The following is a 23,438-nucleotide window of genomic DNA, read 5'->3' as shown; positions in this document are numbered from 1 at the left end:
AGCCAACCTGAATGAAACTCCTCTTGTTCTGTGTAGTGCAGCTGGACCTCAAATAAAAACATCATATACTCACAGGCCATCTGACCTTCCTCCCATATCACCCTTTTACACTCCTGATATAAAGTCAGCTTCCTTACTATTCTCACAGTCCATTATCCCATGGATAATCAAAATCTGAGGCAGATGCTAATACACACACAGCTCCCTATCATACTTATATGCAGGTATACTGATTCCAATTCCCATCCTCTTTTTCCAGTGTTTGGTTCAAAATTAAGCTTTTGGGGCCCTGCACCCTTCAGTGATCGCTGGTCTACAAGATGGCAGAGAACCACGCAGGAGACAGAGAGGGATGCTCATAGAATCTTATGCTGTGTGTGAAGCCATAGCCAAGAGTTTCTCAACTTAAACTCTCTCTCTTAGTCTCTAAGTCAAATGTACGATTCATCCATTTTTATGTCTCCCTACTGTGCCTAGCCAAGGGTCTTGCCCAGAGAAGTTAACAATCAGTGTTTGCTAATAATTTTACAAGGAATTATTTTAATTGTTGCATAACATTCAGAACTGGGGTGTGTATGTGTACAGGGACTGGATCCATGGTAGTAAAATGTACTCCTGTACCAGTGAGTGAGAAAACTCCCTCTAATGATCCATGCAGATCAACCCTTGGTTCATTGGTTCCCACAAATTCCCAGAGCAATGGGAATAACTAACAAGAGCAGTAATAACCCCTCTCCCCCAATTGATACTATGGGATGCTACTAGTATTTAATACAAAATGTTAACATGAATACTATACAATGCTTTGAGGTACATATCTGCCAGAAACTGTTTTATTTAATTTCATGAGCAGGTAAGATTTATTTTTTCAGTTTTTCAGTTGGGTAAGTAAGCAGTTACTTGCAATTGTATTTTTATAATTCTTATGTATATATCTTGGTAGGGAAATTCCAAAGTACTTTATATATTTTATAGTCATTGTAAGTGATATTTTTCTCTATCTTCCTACTGAGGTTTTTATTTGTGTTACATTGAAATGACTATGATTTGTGGGGATATTTTTATCTCTTGCAAATTTGCTGAATTTTTTGTTCCAATTAATTTTTACTTGAATCTAAATTCTTTAGGTATCAATATATCATCTGCAAAGGTAATAACTGAATATTCTTGGCTTCCTATATTATTCCCATATTAGTTATTTCTTTTCATCTTGGTGCCAGTCAACATTTCTCATACCATGTCAAACAGAAGTGGTGACAATGAACATCACTGTTGCACCCTGAATTTATGGGAAAAGATTGTAGTTTATCTCCATTATAGATAATGTTAACTCTTGATTTTAAATATATTTTATTTGATTTACTTATTCAGTGTCATGTCCATCAAACTACCAAAAATATCTGAGAGAAGTTTAAAAAAATAATTCATCTGGAAGAAAAAAAAGGTTAAGAACATCGAGGGAAATAAAGGGGACAAAATAACAAAGGAAGGTAGTCTAGCAATATCACATCTCAGACTACATTATAAAGCAGTAACCATCTGGTACTGGCCAAGAAATAGTGAATCAGTGAAAGAAATTAGGTCCGTAAGATATAATAGCCAAAGACCATAGTGAATCTGTTTGATAAACCCAAATACCTCTGGGGTAAGAACTCACTATTTGACAAAAAATGGGAAAACTGGGGGGGGGGCATTGGACACAAAGTATGTATAGAGCAGTATCTCTTAATTTATACTAAGATAAGTCTTTATGGCTACATGGTTTAGAGATAAAGGGGGATAATAAGCAAATTAGAGCAAAAAATAGTCTATTTATCAAACTTAAGGGAAGAGGAAATATTTTTGATCAAATAGAACATTACAAAATGCAAAATAGATAATCTTGATTAAATTAAATTTGAAAAGCTTTTACACAAACAAACCAAATGCTACCAAGACTAAAAAGAAAGCAGAAAGCAGAAAACAATTTTTACAATAAGTACCTCCCAAAAAAAGCCTCTTTGGTGAAATATGAGCCAAATAAAAATCATTCCCAAAAGATAAATCAAAGAATATGAGCAGGTAGATATCAAATGAAACTGTCAAAGCAATCTCTAGACATATGAAAAAGTGCTCTAAGAGAAATTAAATACAAATTAAAACAACTCTGAGATCACTTCACATTGATCAAATTGGCCAATATGATACACAAAAAAGGGATAAATGTTGAAAACGGAGGAAATTGAAACACCTTATGTAGTGTTCGAGTCCTGAATTGATCCAACCATTCTCAGTTATTTGGAACTATGCCCAAAGGACAACCAAACAGTGCATACACTTTTACTGGGCAATACCAGTACTAGGTCTGTAAGCCCAAAAGATCATATAAAAAGGGAAGGATATAAATACATAAATATGTGCATATGCAAAAATATTTATAGCAGTCCTTTGTGGGGTGGTAAAATATTAGAAATTAAGAGGAAGCCCATTGATTGGGGAATGACTGAATAAGTTGTGGTATAGGAATATAAAGGAATATTATTGTGTACTAAGAAATGAACAGGCAGATATCAGAAAACCCGGAAAGACTTGTACAAACTGATACAAAGTGAAATGAGCAGAACCAAGAGAACACTGCACAGCATCAGCAACATTGTATGATGATCAACTATGAGAAACTCTGCTCTTCTCAGCCACAAAATGATCTAAGACAAGTGCAAAGAATTCATAAAAGAAAATGCCATATCCTGATAAAGAATTCATGGACAATGAATGCAGACTGAAGCACTTTTTTTTTCTTTTTTCACTTTTTCCTTTTGATCTTTCATACTGTGACTCATGTTGAATTATGTCTTACATGATAGGTCAGGTATAAACTAGATCAAACTACATCCCCTCTTCAGAAGAGGGGAGAGGAAGGAAGGAGGGGAAAAAAGTTGGGAATTCAAAATCTTGTAAACAAATGCTAAAAAAGGAAGGTGGCCTAGCTACACTGGACCTAATCCCATATTTATTAAGAGGCAATCTTCAGACTCATTTGGTGTACTAAGAGTAAAGTATATAAGTAGATTAGATTGGAATAGATTAAGTATATAAGACACAATGGTCAATGACTGGGTTTTATCAAATACTTCATCCCTTAATCAAAGATGCCCAAAGTTTCTGGGATAAGAACTCGTTATTTGACGAAAAATTGCTAGGAGAATTGGACAATACTATGGCAGAACCTAGGCTTTGACTAACTTCAAACACCCAACACCAACATAAGGTCAAAATGGGTTCATTATTTAAACATAAAGGGTGATATTATGGGCAAATTAAAAGAGCAAAGCATAGTCTACATTGTTAGATATTTGGAGAAGAGAGGAAATTTTGGACAAATAAGAATTGGAGAACATTATGGAATGCAAAATGAGTATTTTTGATTATGTTAAATTAAAAATGAGGTGAGGGAAGAGTGTGGAGAGAGAGAGAAATGAAAACTATATAAAAAGATGAGAGATAATAGATGGTATAGAACTGATCTCCAATAGATGACAATAAGAGAGATGATTAGTTACTATAGAGATGAGAGACTCAGAGATAAATATTATGATACATGATGGCCAGATGATACATAAGACTATTTCTAGGGATCACTATCATCTCATTAACCTGAACTTCATAGACTTAGACCCACTCCAGTGGTAAAGTTAAGAAGGACCTGAGAGTCTAGAATAACTCTCCCTTTCTCCTCCCCCACATCTTACTGGTGAGAAGACTGAAGCCCAAGCTCTCAACTAAAACACCCATGCCTTCCTCACTCCCAAGCCCAGCTCTCTCTCCACTAGGCCATACTGCCCTCATGTGATTCCTACCCCAAGCATATCAACCCATGAGAAACTACCAGAAACACACTTACAGACAAATCAACAACTTTATAAGAAATCCTAGAACAAGAAAAATAATCAACTTAGAATCCAGGTGTGAATGAAGTCCCTTTAAAATGAATTGTTCTTCCTACTCAAAGCTCCCCCCTCCCTGCCCAAAGCCACAGGGTAGCTTTAGAATTCTTGATACTTATAACTGAAACAGGAGAATCACCCACTGCCCTTTTAACCAGAGTTCCTGAGTTAATGCAAAGATGCCCAGGTCTGAAAGCTCAGACCTGCTTTCCCCACCTGACCTGCAGCTGTGAGGTATCTACTCAGAACATTTACAGCCAGGCCCCTCCAAAAGGGGTGTATCTGGCTGCTAAAACAGAAATTATAATTTTAATGGCACTTATGTCTAAAGACATCCTGCTGGGAGGAGGCAGCCCCATTCCACCTCAACCTCTCACCGCTATCCAAAATGCTTCAGATGATAAAGTTGAGAATAAACACACTCAATGTGAGTAACCAAAAAAAATATATTCCCCCTGTCTGGTCTTGAGGGTCACTGAATGGGGACCACTTCAGAGCAGGGCTGCTCACCAACACCACAAACAAGGTGGTCTGGGCCGTCACAGGGGTGGTGATCTGGCTCCAGACAGCAAATACACCAATCCCAGGGGCACTGATGTCCTGGTCTCCAGAGGCAGAGTCTTGGTTGGGGGAGCAGGGGAAAGCCCAATAAAGAAAATCCCTCACACATCCTCCAGGAAGGCAGAGGAGGCTGCTGAAGATGAGTGGCAGACTGGAGATAAAGCAGCCAGGGAGCTGGCTGTCTCTGGGGCCTCTGGCAGGCTGAGACGCAGGGGCAGGCTGCACACTCAAGGAGGAATGGAGTCTTTCCTTGCCTGTTCAAGATACCCAAGCACTGAGGTAGTCATTCCTGCTCAAAAGGGGAAACAAAAGCAAAAATCCATAAAGTCCCTAATGGAGAAACACAGATGGGTCCTTCCAAGAGGGTCCTGGAGAAATCCCGATAAGGTCCCAAAGGACTTGGCAGTGAAAAGCAGGCAAAAGGCAGGGTCCAGATGAAGGTCTTGAAGGTTGGGGAGTGGCTAGGGGATTTGGAGGTTTTCCTGGACAAGTGAGAAGGGAATTAGGGGTCAGGATCAGGGTAATGGAGTACCTGCTCACTGGATTGTGCAACACTTGCACCCACAGGCCTCCTTCTCCTCAGTATTAGAGAGTCTCTTGAGCTCCTCCTCAGCTTGGATCCTACGAATTTCAGCAACCAGTTCATGGAAGGCTTGCTCTACACCTTGTCCAGTCTTGGCTGAAGTCTCCACATAAGGGACTTCGAATCTCCTGGCCATCTCCTGGCCCAGTATGGGGTCCACCAGCCTGTCGGTCACATCCACTTTGTTGGCCACCAATACCATGGGTATAGGGTCGGTAACCTTGAGCCTCTGCAGAATGTCCCAGAAGACATTCACATTGTCAAAAGAGTGGGGGTCATTCACTGCATAGACCAAGAGGAAGCCCTCTCCCCAGAGCATGGAACGGTTCCTCAGAGGGTAATACTCTTCAGTGCCTGCGGTATCCACAATGTACAGCTGGCACGGCTTTTCGTCCACTATTGTTTGCTTACAGTAGGTATCTTGGATGGTGGGATCATACTCGGTCACAAAATGATTCTTAGTAAACTGCATGATCAGTGCAGTCTTGCCCACAGAACCGGTGCCCATCACCACCAACTTATACATCTTGGGTTTTGCGTCTGTCTGGATCACCTATGGAGGTATGGACACAAGAAGCCGTGAGAACTGGGAGGGGCTCAAGTGGTCTCTAGTCTACTTTCCAGGCTGCAAGGAAGGGGCTCCATTTCACAGGAGGTCACTTCTCAGGAGGAAGACTTTCCTCCTGCCTCCAGCCTCAGTGGGCTTCTTTGCTAATCCTCTTCCCCGCCCCCTTTCAGTTCTCTGGGGCCCAGCTGAACAAGGCTGAACCCTCCTCCCAGGGACAGAACTTCAGATACTGGAAATCTCTGAATCCCCTGGCTCTTCTGACCAATTCCAAATCCATGAGAGCATGGGAGCTCCAGGCCCTCCCATGCTGGCTGGCTTCTCCAAGACGCCCACTGATTCACTGGTGCCCGTCTCACACCCCGGGACTCAGAAGACCCCGGAGTCAATTTGGAAGGCTCATAGGAGGCAAGAAGAATGCTAACTCTTTCTGCAGGCCATGCTCCTCCACAGTAATATAGCCCACAGGGGTTCGGTTTGGGCGGCTGCAGGGTCTGCAGCTCCTGCATCAAAGAGGCCGAGAAACCCTGGCTGGCTTGGCTGCAAACTGGGCTCCCCCATCTGAACCTGCAATGATACAACCCAAAGTGTAGGGGCTCGGGCTGCTCAGGTGGTGGGAGGGGAGGCGAGCCCAGCGGCACTGCCCGCACTAATCCGGCCCCATGATGTGACGAGCTGAGCCAATACCTCCCGCATTAATGTAGTCCAACATGGCACTAACTTGGGGTCTACTTGCCACCCACCCCATTGCTGTTAACTGAGACAGGGCTAACATGAACTGATCAGCTGGTCTCTACCTACCGTTTTGGAGCTGTCAGGTCGCCTTCAGGTCTAGTCTGTAAGGATGGAACAAGTTAGAAGCACTGAGGCCAGGAGGCCCTCCTCCTACGTCCAGCAGGGACCACCGGGAACATCAGGTCTCCAGGGTGATTTGGGGAACCCCGCCCCTAGACAACAAAGGCTCCTGGGAACCACGCCCCCACTCCTTTGGGATGTGGGGAACCTCCCTCATTTTGGAAGCTCTACCCCAAAAGAATTTGGGAAGCTCCACCCTCACGATGAGAGCCTCCTGGGAACCTTAGTCTGTCCTTGCTGGAGCTTTCAGGATCTCGTGTGGCAGTGCTTTTGGAGCTCAGGAAACCCTACCCTGGGGAGTTTGGCGAAGACCTACATATACAACAAGGGTTATTGGCCCCAGGCCCCCAATGTAGACTAGGGCCAGGGTAGCTCTCCCCCTGGGATTCCAACCTAAGGTTGATAGTCCGTCCAAGAGCCAGTGCTTCTGGATCAAAGATAGTGCGCACAAAAGTCTTCAGAGCTCGAGGCCCACAGGAAAAAGCCAGCCTTTGACCCTTTAGATAACTTGTGCTTTCTCCCCACTTTAAATCCCAGTCTTATCCCCTGAACTCCTCCTGTTCTCTCCTCCTTCTTTTTCCTCCTCCAAATTCCATTCCTCCTTCCATCCTTCCCCACAATGACTCTGGGCAACTTTGCCTTTTCCTTCCAGCCATGGCCGCTTCCGAGTCCGCAGTCCCTCCCCACTTTCATCTTCTCTCTTTTTTCGATCTCCTTAAACTTCAGGCAGACTTTTTTCACATTGTTTTCCTGGCCTGTGCCAAGCCTCTTTGGGTGGTTTCTTTCCTGGAACTCCCGAACAAGACTTGTCCCGTCCTTCCTTTAGGGGTACTAAACATAGCCCATCACTTTTTGTCCTTGGGTCCCATCAACCTAAATCAAGGACCAGGTGTTTTGAAGATCCAGACCCAATCCCTGAGCCAAGAGGCCCAAACTCCAGTTGTCTTTTCATAATTTAAAAAAAATACACATTTCTAATGTCTTTTGGCTTTCTATCACATTTCTTTCGCTACATCCCCCAATACCATGGGCACCTCCTCCTGACATCCAAATGACCCAATCATCAGTTTTTACAGGATATTCACCTTTCTGTACCTGCAGTCCCCCAGACTGTGTCCAGAGGAAGGAGTTAAAGGCTCCATTGGGTCAACCAAGAGTAACAGTTCCTGTCAGAAAAGTTTGGTCTAATGGCCTCTGCACTGGCGTTATTGAAGTCAGGATTCATTGGCTTACTTCCCTGCTTCTGTTCCTCATTCTCTGGGTCAGTCTCTAGGTTTCCTCAGAAGTCCTCAGAACCCATTTTGGACAGTATAATCATATTCCATCCCGTGCTTTGACCATCATTAGTTCTAACATTTCCCCCATGATCGGCACCCACTTTGCTTCCACTTTTTGACTACCATAAGTGCTGCTGTGGTTCTCTCTCCTCTCCAGGTGTCCAAAAGAGTCCCCTCCCATCATCCCAGGAGGAAACCTCATCTCTGTCCTGTGTCAAGAAACCTGAAAACACTTGCTATGAATTCCCTCTTCTCTCTTCCTTCCTTCCTCTTGCCATGATCTGCTCCTTTCCCATCCTTGATTCCATTCTCAAATGCAGAGATGCCTCCTCCCCTTGTCTAGACCAGCCCTTCTCTGTGCACCCTCCATGCCATCCCCTCCTGCCTTCTTCCCATTAAGCTTGTCATCCCTGTTCTCTCTTCCTAATTACCAACGGCTTCCCTGCTGGCTACAAATATGCCCAGTTCTCCCTAACCCTTAACAAACTCTCATTAGAAGAGAGAGAAACAAAAAAATGGGATGAAAGGAAATATGAAAAACCAAAAAAAAGAAGGATGAAAGGAAATACAGTAATCATAACTGTAAATGTTAAGGGGAATGAACTCATCCATGAAACAAATCAGAAGTCTATGGAAGAATGGATTAGAAACCACAATCCAATGACATGTTTTTTGTAAGACACTTTTAAAGCAGAAAGGCACAAAGTTAAAATGAGGGGCTATTTAGGGAAAATCTATTTGGCTGAAGCAATAAAGGCAAGCTTAACAATTATGACCTCAGACCAGACAAAAACAAAAATAGATCTCATTAAACAGAGAGGGAAATTGCCTTTTGCTAAGAGGTACCATCGAGAACAAAGTAATATTAAAAACTTTTTACCAAGCTTTTCAAATAAAGGTTTCACGTCACATAAAGAGAGAGTAGAGAACTGATTCAAATTTACAAAAATGAAAGTCATTCTCCAATTGATAAATGGCCAAATAACCTAATCAGGCAGTTTTTAGAAAGAGAAGCTAAAGCTGCTTCTACTTACATAAAAATGCTCTAAGTCACTGATTAGAGAGATGAAAGTTAAAAGCCCTCTAAGTTGTCACCTCATTTCTCTCAGAAAAGACAAATGCCGGAGGAGATAAAACAGGGACACTAATGAATAGTCCATAGAGTTGTGAACTGGTCCAACCATTGTGGAGAGTAATTTGGAACTAGACCCAAAGAACTCTAAAACTATGCCTGTGCTTTGTTCCAGCAATACCAGGTCTGTATCCCAAAAATATCAAAGGAAAAGAAAAAGGGCCTATATATGGTGTTCTTTTTTCTTTAAAATAATATGTACAAAACTCTACAGCAGCTCTTTCTTTCTATCTTGGTAAAGAATTGAACATTAAGGCAGATGGTCAGAAGTTGGAGACTGGCTGAACAAGTTCTGGCATAAATGTAATGGAGTAATATTGTGCTATCTGAAAGGGAAGGTTATTTCAGGAAAATACAGCAAGACCTATATGTACTGAAGCAAAGTGAAGTAAGCAGAACTAAGAAATTATTAGACACAATAATGCCAGTGTTGTAATGATGATCAACTATGCAGTATCTGGTTACCCTGATCACTACAATGTTCTAAGACGATTCCAAAGGTCCCATAATGGAGAAAAGTTATCCACCTCGAGAGAGAACTGATGGACTATGTACATAAAATGTAATTTTCTCATTTTCTTTTTCTTTTTTAATGCCTAATATGGAAATGTTTGCATGATTTCACATCTATTATTGATATCATATTGATTGCTTTCTCAGTGGGTAGGGGAAAGCATGAGAGGGAGCGAGACTGACTGAGGGCTAGTGCCCACTGATCAAAGTCCTTATTGCTAGAAGCATTATCTCTCCAAGAGAAGTCCCAGTGGGTCTCCCCAGAACACATCTGGTGCACAAGGAAGTGAAAAGTCAGAGACATTGAACTGAAAGAGCCTTTTAGAGGTAACCAGAGAAACAGGGAGCGGGCCCCTGTGGCCGGACCTGGAAGGGCACAAAAGGGATCATGAGTATCTGGAAAGGCTATCTGCAGTCAGCCTGTGGAGGACTTTCTGCTCCAAACCTAGTTCTTCTGTGAGGCTAGAGGGAAAGTTGGAGCCATGGCTAGAGCTGGACCAAATGATGCTTTGGTAACTGTGTAGAGGAGAAATTCAAGCCAAGAGAAGGGGGGTGGAGGGAGGGAGAGTGAAGAAGACAACATTGCAAAATAAACCGAGAAGATATGGGGGGCCTTAGAGCAGTCTTCAAGCATTTGAAGGAGATTGAGTAGACCCATTCTGTTCGACTCCAGAGGGCTGAACCAGGAACAACAAAGGGGAAGTTCAAGGCAAATTTAGATCATTGGAACTATGCCCTAGTGGAAGGGTTGGCCTGGGCGGGGGTTCCCCATCCATCAAGGTCACCAAAGAAAGGCTGGATGGTCTGGTATCAGAGATCTTTAAGGGATTCCTTCCTGTATGGCTCAACGTAGAGACTGTAGCTCCATTGCTGCTCTCAAATTCTGTGATCCTCAATGAAGCGCCTACTGTATACTTGACTGCCATGTTAAGTTTATTTTATTGTATTTTTTATTAAAGCTTTTTATTTTTCAAAACATATGCACAGATAATTCTTTGACATTATCCTTTGCAAAACCTTGTGTTCCAATTTCCCCCCTTTTCCCTACTCCCTCCGCTAGATGGCCAGTAGTCCAATATGTGTTAAACATGGGGAAAAATATGTTAAATCCAATATGCGCATATAGATTAATACAATTATCTTCATCCTAAATTTAGAATCTTCAAAATAATAAAGTGTTGTGTATTCGGTTGTTTCCCAGGCCTCTTTAGCCACAAGAGGCAGCAGAGATGCAGGAAGGTAGAGGAGACAGCAGGGAAGCAGCCAGTGGTGAGGAGGAGGACGGCCATTAGGGAAGACTATTTCTGTTTAGGAGAATGCACCCCTCTGCATTGGGAGAATCTCCTCACCTGAGAATCCCCTCTGCCAATGAAACCACAGGCTCAAGCCTTATGCCTTGTCTTAAATTTAGTTTAGACCTAAAGGCTTCAATAAACATTTTGGCTTCAAATTTTAAGGGAAAATTCTCTTTTTTTCCCCAGAGGCAATTGGGGTTAAGTGACTTGCCCAGGGTCACACAGCCAGGACGGTAGATTTGCACTCGGGTCCTCCTGACTTCGGGATTGGTGCTCTAGCCGCAAATCCTCAAGGAATGAGAAGGACCAATGGGGCCGCTAGACAAAGCAAAGGATGGAGAGCTAGAGCTGGCATCAGGAGGGCTCATCTTCCCGAGTCCAGATCCAGCCTGTGTGACCCGAAACAAGCCACTCAATACGGCTGCCTCGATGCCCGTGGGACCCCGGGGGCGGCGGGAACGGGGAGAGGAGCCGGCGTTAGTGCGGGAGGGAGGGAGAGCGGGACCGACAACTGACGGGGAAGGAAGCAGGAAGGAAGGGGCCGGGGAGGGAGACGTTCTTCCCCCCCGTGGGGCTGGGACAGGCAGGGGCGAGAGAGAGAGAGGCTGCAGGAGGGCAGGAGCGGGCGCGGACGGAGCGGAGGCTGCTCCCCCTCCGCTGGCGCTGCCCGAGTCCGGCAGGGAGCCCGGCTGTCCCCCGCCCTCGCCCCGTCCCCGACGGCCCCAGGGAAGGAAGGGATCTAACCGGGGCAGCGAGGGCGCAGTGCAGAGCGCGGCCACTGAGCGGCGCCGCCCCGGGGAGAGTCAGAAAGAGGCGCTTCCCAGCGCGGAGAAAGGGCCGGGAGCTCTCGGCTGCCCGGGAGCGGGACGGAGCCCGCTGAGGGCGGAGAACCCCGCGCGGACTGTGGGGGACTCGCGCCGGGGAAGCGCGGGGGAGCCCCGCCCGCCGCCGCGAGGAGATTATGGGGGTGAGAGCCCCCGCACCGAAGTCGGGAGCTCCCGGGCTCAAATCTGGTCTCGGAGACCCCAATTGTAATTAACCTAATCGGTGTTAAACACATGGTGTACGTTGCCATGTTTAAGGACATCAACAATTTTTCCGTGTCCTTGAACTTCATCTTTGATACTGAGTTTTATTTGTTAATTTCTACTGAATTTGGGTTTGGTTGCTAGAAAGTTCTGAAAATCCACAAGTTCATGAAATGTCCATTTCTCCTCATTCAATATTAAATTTCCTGACTTACACCACCTGCTTCCCAGAATCTTCCCCTGGAAATTTTCTTCAGCAAGTTCTTGTACCTCTTTTGCCATTGGGGCCACTTCTGCTTTTTAAAGAGTGCTCTTCTTCAGTGACTTTCTGCAACTTTGTTTTTAAACCAATTAGGTTTGGATTCCAGAGTATTGTTTTCTTTCACTATTTATTTATGTTTCTTTTACCAAACTGTCAATTTTCTTGTGTCACTTATTTTCTTTCCCATTTTTTTTTCCTTTACCACTCTCATCTTTAAGTCTTGCTGCGATTTTTGTTGAACTTGGCTCCACTTAGGATTGTTTTTTGAGACTTTCCATATAACTGATTTCCCCTTGTTGCCTGCCTTTTCTATGCCTGTCATTTTCCAGCTTCTTACTGGACTTTGGATTTTATGTTAAAGTTGTTCTGCTCATCTTAGGGTGAGGAGATATTGTCTTAACCCTCATGTTTTTTCGTCCTGCTGTTTTTAAAACTAGTTCTAGTGGTCTCCAGATCTTCAGTGCTTCCAAAAGAGTATTTGTGTGGAAAGGTGAAGAACTTACAGATTAAGCACATATTGATCAGAGACTGTTCATTAAAGTAGATCAGGCCTATAGGCCCCAGTCGCTTGATTTTTAGATGAGACCTGGACTGCGTTCCATTGTCCAAAGAAGGACTTAAGTGGCCAAAACTGTATATCACCTTTTTCACGGCATTCCACTGACCAAATAGGAAGATAAAGGCTTATGTAACCAATCACAAACTATAGAGGGTGGGATTTGTTTTTTGTTTTTTGTTTTTTTTTTTTGTCCCAAATGTATAAAAGCTGTAAGCATCTTCAAGTGAATGACTCTCCTCCTATGGGTATCTTTGTTGTCCTTTCGGGCCCACAGGCCAGGACCGTCTGCTTCCGAGATTCTAATAAATTCTTTCTGTACATCATTTGGAGTGACTTCTGAGTAGTCAGTTTGGATAGGGGCAATTGCCCTAAACAGTATGATCTTGGGAGAGGTGTGGTCACTCCCAGAGTAAGGAGCAGGAGAGTATTACCCAGAGAGGGACATTGCTCCCTTGAAACCACAAGTGCTAGTGCTCCTCTCTGCCTTGGAATTCCACCAGGCCCCCTGCTCACTTATGAGTGATCGCAAGCCCTCCCCTACATTCTGAAACTGTAACCAGGAACTGCTTATGGACAATAGGTTTGCAGATCGGTGCTACTCCCTAGTGTGGGGAATGATTACCTCTAATTCCTGTGCCAAGTTGTCTGCCATCCTTTTCATCTTTCAGCACAGAGCTCCCAAAGCAACTGTTGCCACTGCTGTCACTCCCATCCTCAAAGTCCCCACAGACCTCCTTCACTGGCCTCTTAAATTGATATAGGCTGAGAAAATGTCTCTTTGAGCCTTGGTCTCAAGGCTCTGCCACTCAAATTAGTTTGAAGAGTCATTGTAAAGTTGTTTAGAGAAGAATGTTGGGAAAGTTCAACTGATTGCTGCCATCTATGCATCTCTCCCTTCCTTCCATATACTTGAAAAAACAAACAAAAAAAAAAAGTCCCACACGCAATGGATTTGCATATCACCCTTGTGCAGGGGCCCCACTAATCCTCTCTGTATGATTCCAATTTTAGGATATGTACTTTCAAAGCAAGCACCCATTCCATATCCTTTCTAAAAATATTCATTTAAGATTGCTGGCATCAGACATGGTAATGAGACCTCCTGGATTATTTCTCTAAAACCCTGACAATTAGTCCTTCCATCTCTGTAACCACATATCATAGCTTTTAAAATTGCCTGTATTCTTTTGATAAAATTTTAAAATATGATTCATTTTTATAACTTTAAAAATCTTTGATCCATTTAATTTCTGATTATCAGACCAAATTGATGGTATTCTGCTATTTACAAGAGTATCCCCGGTTTTTCTTTCTGCCATTTGTTACATCAGTTCAGATTTATCTAAAGCATTCCCTGCATCCTTAGTCGGGAAGGACTAAAACCCTGGATTCTGATTGCTGACTTCTGAGGCGACAGATGCTCCCAAACAGACCTGGGAAAAAATAGGCTTTATTGGCAGGAGTGGCATAAGGTAAAGCCTTTTAGCGAGCACCAATATCATTAAAACATCAATTCTTTCATGACTCTTTGGACTTCAATAGAGTCCTTTATTAGGCCTTTTGGCGCTCTCAAATAGGACGTTTTCTTTCTTTCTTTTTTTAATAATAGGTTTTAATTTTAAGTAATGCCTTTTTATTTTCAAAATATATCCAAACAATGTAATATTTACCCTTACAAAACTTTGTATTCCAAACTTTTTCTCCTTCCCTTACCTCATCACCTCCCCTAGACAACAAGCAATCCAATTTATGTTAAACATGTGCAGTTCTATACATATTCCCAGAATTATCATGTTGCATAAGAAAAATCAGATCAAAAAGGGAAAAAAAATGAGAGGGGAAAAAAGCAAGCAAACAAAAAAGGAGAAAATACTGTGCTGTGATCCACATTCACTTCCCATAGTCATCTTTCTGGATGCAGATGGCTCTCTCCATCACAAGTCTATTGGACCTGACCTGAATCACCTTGTTGTTGGAAAGAGCCACATCCATCAGAGTGGATCATCCCATAATCTTGTTGCTGTGTGCAACATTCTCTTGGTTCTACTCACTTCACTTAGCATCAATTCATGTAAGCCTCCCCAGGCCTTTCTGAAATAATCCCGCTGATCATTTCTTATAGAATAATAGTATTTCATAACATTCACATATTATAACTTATTCAGCCATTCTCCCACTGATGGGATCCATTGTTTCCAATTTCTTGACACTATACTAAGGGTTTTTACAAACATTTTTCCACATGTGGATCCTTTCCCCCTTTTTAATGATCTCTTTAGCATATAGGCCCAGTAGGGACACCATTGGATCAAAGAGTATATACAGTTTGATAACCCTGTGGGGATAGGTCTTTATTACTCTCCAGAATGGTTAGATCAGTTCACGACCCCACCAACAATGTATTAGTGTCCCCGTTTTCCCACATCCCCTCCAACATTTATCATTATCTTTTCCTATCATCTTAGCCAATCTGAAAGATGGTAATAATAACTCAAAATTGTCTTAGTTTGTATTTCTCTGATCAATAGTGACAGAGCATTTTTTTTTCATATCACTGAAAACGGTTTTAATTTTTTTATCTGAAAATTGTCTGTGTGTATCCTTTGATCGTTTATCAATTGGAGAATGATTTGTAGTCTCATAAATTTGACTCAATTCTCTATTTTAGAAATGAGGCCTTTTATATTTGCTATATCTAAAGATGAACTTCTATCTAACTTTCTGAGATGTTTCAGATAATCACCATGTCTCTTCTAAAGCTTTGGGCTGGGATCACTTCTTCAACTTTCAGTAGCTGTAGACCTTAAATTGTTATGCCTCAGTTCTCTTTAATTGTTCTGACTTGGTTTCCCCTGAACTAGTTTCCTTTGTCTCAGTTTCCTTAGCTGTTCTGTTCAATACCCTTAGTCGTAAAAACCCACTCTAGTCCATTAAGGTTGGGAACCGTTTACTCTAAGGTTATATATTGCTAGCAAGATAAACAAGAGAGCAGATCCCCTGTCCTCAAGAATTTACAATATCCCTCTGAAATATTCCAAGATACCTCACTGACATCTTTCTCTCTGGGTATTCAGACATCCTGTCTCTGGGCTTTTAGGAGTTATGGTCTCCCCCCAACCTGACAGAAGCCTTCGCGCCTTTTTTACCTTCTTTGTCTCTAGGGTTATTTAAAGAAGGGGCCGCTCTTATTCTTGGCTGCTGCATTCTTTGAGATGACAGCCCTGGGACCAACATGGTTTCCTTGGTCCCAGTATATCTTTATCTCTATCTGACTGGATAATTTGAGACGAGAGTCCTGTCCAGTCAATTATACTCTCCAATTAATAAACTATTAAAAACTCTCTAATCTCTCTCCTGCCTCAGTTTCTCCGGCATTACAAAATGTCCAACACTTAATTTCACAAATCAATTTCTTCCTTTTCTGGTGCCATTAGTCAAGAGCCATTCACAGGTTACGTCTAATTTTAAGCACTTAAAATTTTAATTTTAACAATTCTTCCCTAACTCTAACTTTGATTTTTTCCCCTCTAATGAAAATGTATCTGGAATCTATTTATATGCAAAATTCGAACATCCCTATTCAGTAAATCTTATCAATTCTTATCCCTACTCTTTCCTTATTATTTAACACAGCTCTTCCCATGTCCCTAACAGGAAAACATGTAACTATTCTTATCAATATCACTCTTCTTCTCCCAAATCTATCCTTAACTATCTAGCCCCATTTCTCTTATTAGTTAACATTTTTAGCCTTTAGCCTTATCTTTAGCCTTTGTAATTTCTAAGAAAAAACTAGTAGCTATAGTATAACTAAGACTTAGGTAGCCTGTGACTAACCGAGCCTCTTTCATACTATAATCATACAGTTTGAAGAAAATCACACTAAACCTACCTTTACCAGCTGAGCATCATATATTGTAACCAGATACAAGCTATCTTGGAATACAAATTCCTTCATGTTCCCCACACCTCATGTAAATCATACTTGTCATATGTATGATTCTGACTATAATGATATCAAAACAGTCTCCAATTACACATATTAACAGATATCCAGAATTACCCTTATGGCAGATAGTATACTTACCCTGATTAAGTGAAGTTACACATGATCAACAATTATATACTCATACTATTTCTTACCCATCTCCTACATACAACAGTATAAATCTTCCCTTGACCAGTGAACCAGACAACAAGATGAGCAGGCATACGTATAATGCAATTGTAAAAAAATACTTTAAAATACCCAGAATTAAAGTAAATGGAAATATTGCATTGTGTGTCTAACAGGAATGATCTGTATTTTGCTACTTAAAATGTGGCATGATGTAAGGAATTGAAAATATGATCAAAAGTGTGTGAAAGAACTTACAGGCCCTGAAGACTTACAGCGTGTGTGTACAGTGTAATCTGATCATGTGTTTCAAAGTAAGTCATGCGATATAGTTCTTGACTGTTGCTTCTAATTAAATACTATAATTTTTTGATCAATGCATTCATTTTCCAGACAGCATAAAATAAACTTTTTACACATTGCAATTTACTCTACTTTTTAATGTTAGATTGTAATCTAAATTGTAACCTAATATGTCTTTAAAAGTCCCCAGATATTTGGGGGGTTTATTAATTTGTCTTAAATTGCTTGTGGAATTCTTTCCTGTATAACAGAAACCAACCTGAATGAAACTCCTCTAGAAAAAAAAATATTGTCCTGTGTAGTTGCAGCTGAACTTGAAATATATTTTATTGTTCAGAAACTTCAATGTGTCCAACTCTTCATGACCCAATCTAGGCTTTTCTTGGCAAAGATACTGGAGTGATTTTTCATTTCCTTCTCCAGCTTAATTTCCAAAGAAACTGAAGCAAGCAAGGTTAAGTGACAAGTTCAGGCTTATATAGCTTGTATTTGAAACTGGATTTGAACTTGGGTCTTCTTGATTCCAGACACTATTACACCAGCTAATTGCCCTGAAAGAAAAAAAATTGTTTTAGAGATCTTCTACTCAGCTGATTTTTAAGTTTTTCTTTCTGCAACCAAAACTGTTTTTCTAATAATACCAAGATATTCTAATTTCTACCACTGTAAATATCAGTGTTCATAAATCACACAAAGGCTCAGAGAAAGAGAAGTCCTCAATAATTTTTAAGATTACAAAGGGACTTTGTAGTGGCTAGAAACTGGAAACTGAGTGGATGCCCATCAGTTGGAGAATGGCTGAATAAATTGTGGTATATGAATATTATGGAATATTATTGTTCTGTAAGAAGTGACCAACAGGATGATTTCAGAAAGGCCTGGAGAGACTTACACGAACTGATGCTGAGTGAAATGAGCAGGACCAGGAGATCATTATATACTTCAACAACAATACTCTATGATGACCAGTTCTGATGGACCTGGCCATCCTCAGCAACGAGATCAACCAAATCCTTTCCAATGGAGCAGTAATGAACTGAACCAGCTACACCCAGCGAAAGAACTCTGGGAGATGACTAAAAACCATTACATTGAATTCCCAATCCCTATATTTATGCCCACCTGCATTTTTGATTTCCTTCACAAGCTAATTGTACAATATTTCAGAGTCTGATTCTTTTTGTACAGCAAAATAATGGTTTGGTCATGTATACTTATTGTGTATCTAATTTATATTTTAATATATTTAACATCTACTGGTCATCCTGCCATCTGGGGGAGGGGGTGGGGGGGTAAGAGGTGAAAAATTGGAACAAGAGGTTTGGCAATTGTTAATGCTGTAAAGTTACCCATACATATAAACTGTAAATAAAAGGCTATTAAATTAAAAAACTAAAATAAAATAAATAAAGATTACAAAGGGATCCTGAAAGCCAAAAAGTTTCAAAAGTACTCCAATTTCATATATGAGGAAAGTAATTTCCTTGCCTAAGTCACAAAACTAGCACCTGCCAGACCATGATTCAACACTCAGGTTCTGTAATTATAGCTTAGCCAAGCCTGCTCCTTGCTGCTTCGGGTACTACAATTTTTCATCATAATATTCATTATCAGAGGATCGTTAATTGTTTGTTAGCTGCCTCTCGAAGTTTTGTCAGAACAGAACATTTTTCTATTGATCAAAAAAGATGCATCTTCTTTAACCAGCCAAAATCATTTGAGGGATAAGGTATCCCCAGCAAATTTCAATGTGAGTCGCTTAGACTCCTTGTGCTCTGCACACAGTGAACACTTGCTGTCTGTTGACTGACTGATTAAAATAATTTGCTAGGTATATTAAATTCAGCATGTTCCCAAGGGTTCATTGATGCTGTTACTGAAAATCTATAGAACATCTCAAAATCCAACAACTGAAATAATCATATTCTGTGCACTATTTCCATCACATTTGCACAAACTTTCTTTGAAGGTAAAGCCTGATGGGGGAGGTATTCTACTGAAGAAGAACAAACTGCCTGAAAAGTTTCTCTTGTTTGTAATCAGAAAATCGGAAATATGGTTGTTTCTTTTAGATGCAGCTTGATCATTTCAGGGAATAAAAATTTTTTAGCTATATAAAGCAACTTGTACTTCATCCTTTATTCTAAGGATCTGAGATGGGTGCGATCATTTATCTGTTCTTTGGGGCACAATTAGAAGTCTAAATTATGGACATAACACCTGCCTGCTTGTAAAAATCTGCCCCACTCTGTCTGCTGTGTACAGTGTTTCCTTTCCCCATGAGAGAAAAAAAAATGTAGAATTAGAATTCTAATGGAGTCTTTTCATGATGGTAAGTGGCATTTCTGAGCTTAGCAGTGCATGTCATGGAGTGTTCTTCATTTGAACCACCAGGTCATTTTCAAAGAGAAATGAAGGGCATTTGTTTATGCAGAGCAGAAGTAGAAGCATCCTTTACAGGGGCTGTGGGCCTGTGGGTGCAGCCATGATTCAGAGCAGCTCTGCTGCAGCTTGATCTATGGTGGCTTATTTATTTTTTTAATTTAGCAGCTGCCACTGAGATTAAAATGTCCCAGTGGAACGCACTCTTAATTAGTTTTCTTTATTAAAAGAACAGCTTAACTTCTGTCTCCCTTGTATTATCCCTTGGGGACTTTGGAGTATATAGGAAATGTGTCTAGCCTTCAGGTTAGCTTAATTATCTCAGAATTCTTTTTAAGGATAAGCAAAGAATTGAGGCATTTTTCTTCAATTCCCATGATTTTATATTATGTTATGAATGATCAACAATTGAGGCAACAATTGGTCACAGTAGTGAAACTTAATACTTTTAGGTTTAGAAAATAAGGAATAATTGAAAGTAATTTCTTTAAGCATGGACTGAGGTGCATACTAAAAAAATTACCTTTTTGTCAGACAAGGGATTCCTTAAAAAAGTCAAAGAACATTTGGGGAAGAGTGTTTTATGAAGGAAATGTGAATTAAAGGCGTATTTATTATTTTAAAAAAGGATTTCATTTAGAGAATGTACAGGTGTGCCTGTATTCCTGAAAAGTTACATACAAAGTGAACATATGTATATGAATCTGTATTCTCCTTGTTGACTTGAGTTACAGACCTTGGATAGAAATGTTACAATAAAATCATGTTATATGTCACATTCACCTAGATTTGTATAGAAATGAAAATTCTTTAAGGACTTCTGATTCCATTTGTGTGGCTTTCACTAATGCACACCAAAAAAAAAAAAAAATCTATTTCTTCATGAATTATTATTCTGGTAAAAGCAACAACAGCATCAGTTCACTTATCAAACATTCATTTTGTGCTGAGGGCTTACAAATGGAAGCAAAAAGAACAACAATGTCTGTTCCATGGAGCTATTCTAATGGGATAACACATCATACAGAATGGGAGCTGAAAATGGAAAAAGTGTGTATCCAGGTCAGACATGGTGGCTGAGTCGCGGGTATGAGCAGTTCTGGCAAGAATTCACAAACAGGAAGTGTTAGCAGTACGAATGCAACTAAGGCAAGTTGGTTAAGGACAGAGATGGAATGGGCACCATGGGAAATTCAGTTATTTTAGGAAGGCTAAAGGGCCAGAATTCCTTGAAGAGTTTTAAGCCTTATCCCATAAATGGCTGCTTTCTTTATCTCTACCTTAAACTGTTCTGATCCTCACACACATGATGCTGCTTACCAAAACTGATCAAGCAATTGGAAGAGAAGATACGGGCAGTTTCAAACTTGACCCTTGCAAATAATCTAACCTGTCATTGCTCTAGAAAATGCTCAAAAAACATAAGGTACAAAGGTATCTATTTTCACAAGTTCCCCATATGCTTGAAATCACTAGTCGCCTTTTAAAAAATCACAACTACTATTTGTTCCTTTTTGCAAATATTTTCTACTCTTATTATATGCACAACCAAAAAGCAAAAACAAATAGCTGCATTTTTTATCTTGGGAGGTAGGAAGTAACCTGCTATGAGCCTTAGGAATATGTCGTTGGCTACTTGAAAAAAGATACAACCCTGTCAAATAGTTATATTGTCTGCTAAACAGAATTAATGGTCAGAAGTACCCTAACTGTAAGTGGAATTGAGTTTCCACTAAATACTAACTCAGCTAAAACCAGTTATCTTTGAAGGTGGTGCTTTGTCTTTTCTGCTTAGAGCTTTGGGAATAAAAGTGTGGGGAAATTCATTGGTGTAATCAACACAATTCAGAGTGTATCTTGAATACTCCTGACCCTGGGATTACTACATTTGCATCTCAAATTGGTTGGGAATACTAGGGAGATTTAAAGAATTAGAAAAGCAGTCTGCCTCTTACTTCAGCTCTAAGTGGCTTTCAGGATTTCTCTTGTTGGGAAGACACAATGACCTTCTATTGGAGTGGTTCATTTGCAAAACACTAACAAACTGGATAAGGAAGTGTCTAATATGAATGGAACTAGTTAGGTGTGAATGAATGAGAATAGAGACGTGGGCAATGAGTACCTGACTGGAAGTAAAGAACAGGAAACATATATTGAAAAGAATAGAATTGATTCTAAGTCTAGTTTGAAGCCGAAATTTATCATGACTTGGATAAATTGAGAAAGAAAGCATGCTATTCTCAGAGGATAAGTACTGTCTCTCAGAGAGGGGAGGCTGGGATGAGGGGAAGTGAATAAAATATATTAGGTCTCACATAGGTTGAACTGACCTCTGCAGAAACTAGGGACTTTGTGAATTAGGAGCTCCTCCATTAGACTGTGAGTTTCTCAAGAGTAGTGGCTATCTTAGCATTTTTGTTTGTTTTTATATTCTCGGTGCCTGAGACAATAGTAATGATAATGCTCCTATTAGGGATGTATATGTGAATAAAGAAGGAAAGAAAGAAATATATATATATGTGTGTGTGTGACAGCTTTGTGCAGGATGGGTTGGAAAGGAGAGAGATCTAAGGTAGAGAGATCCATGAGAAAGGAGAAGGTGATGAGGGACTTTGTGAATTAGGAGCTCCATTATTCGACTGTGAGTTTCTCAAGAGTAGTGGCTATTTTAGCATTTTTGTTTTTTTATATTCTTGGTGCCTGAGACATAGTAGTAATGATAATGCTTGGATTAGGAATGTATATGTGAATAAAGAAGGAAAAAAAGTAGGAAGTTTTCAAACCGACTAGAAGAATGATGCCTTTGAGTCTATGAAAGCCTAGAAGAGAATACCCAGGAGGAAAGGTTGGTCAAAGTGTCATTAGTGCCAAAGCAGGGTAAAAGGATGAAAACTAGAAGTGACTATTGGATTGCAATTAAGACATCATTGCTACCTAGCGATTTCAATTGAATGTTTACATCAGACCTCAGATCGTAACGGTTTGAGAATTCAGTTAAAAAAGAGTAAGTGAGCACAACAGCATAAACAGCCTTTCCCTTCCATCTCCCTTGAAGTTGGGCTGTGAAAGAGATATGAGAGTTATGATAATAGCTCGGAAATGATAAGGTCAAGTGAAAGATTTTTAGGGACAGAAAAGACATGTATGTTTTTTGATGTCGGGGAGTGGACTAGTAGAAAAGGAATGATTGAAAATTGGAAAAAAAAACCCGAATATTTTACATCATATGAATAAAATTGGAGAAAGAACAAAAATGGTGATCCTAGGTTGGGATTTTTCAAAATATAAATGGTGATCAATCTGTTTAACATGTATTGAATCAACTATAATTCATGGCCCACAACTCCCCATAGTTCAGAAATCAGAAATCGAGTCTTACCCTGGAAACAGACCAAAGGTAATATTCTATTTTTCTCCTTGTTTTTCTTACCAGAATTTAGTCAGGGGAATCTCAATCACAGGTAGAACATGTGAAAGTTATCAGTGTTTGCTAAATAATTTTATAGGGTACTATTTTAATAATTATTGCAAAACATTCAGAACTGTGAGGTGTGTGTACATATGTGTACAAGGACAGGACCCATGGTTTTAGTAGTAAAATGAACTCCTGTACCAATGAGTGAGGAAACTGTCTCTAATGATCCATGTAGATCCGCCTCATGGTGGTAGTACACTAATGTTTGTTAGTATTTGCAAGACCATCTAGGTAGTCTAGTGGATAGAGCGCTAGTCCTGTAGTCAGGAGGACCTGAGTTCAAATCTTAGAATAGACACTTAACACTTCCTAGTTGTGTGATCCTGGGCAAGTCACTTAACCTCAACTGCCAGAGCTAAAAAAAAAAAAAAAAAAAGAATATGCCTGTTGAATGCAAATTCTGAACGTAGATTAATCCTATAGTCTTGATGAGCCAAGATGTTGTGATCATGAGAACCATTAAATAGATTGAACTGCCTTGGGAAGTGGGAAGAGGCAGAATTCTATCTCTTGGGAGGTTTCTAGTAAAGCTAGAGGGTTACTTTTCCCACAGGCTGTAAAATACAAGGATTCTTGTCCAAGTGCTACTTGGACTGGGTAGCCTCAAA

At 40.6% G+C, this 23,438-nt stretch overlaps 1 non-coding gene across 1 annotated transcript; it reads right to left on the bottom strand.

Annotated features, from left to right (window-relative positions):
- Nucleotides 1-13,481: 13,481 nt before the first annotated feature.
- On the bottom strand, nt 13,482-13,588 carry LOC111721255. Its single transcript, XR_002770547.1, has one exon. It is a non-coding gene; the product is annotated as a U6 spliceosomal RNA (small nuclear RNA).
- Nucleotides 13,589-23,438: the final 9,850 nt, after the last annotated feature.

This window comes from Sarcophilus harrisii, chromosome 5 (genome assembly GCF_902635505.1).
Source record: "Sarcophilus harrisii chromosome 5, mSarHar1.11, whole genome shotgun sequence".
In the NCBI taxonomy this organism is placed as follows: domain Eukaryota; kingdom Metazoa; phylum Chordata; class Mammalia; order Dasyuromorphia; family Dasyuridae; genus Sarcophilus; species Sarcophilus harrisii.
The sequence above is the reverse complement of the archived record's forward strand: the minus strand, read 5'-3'. Positions and strand labels throughout refer to the sequence as shown.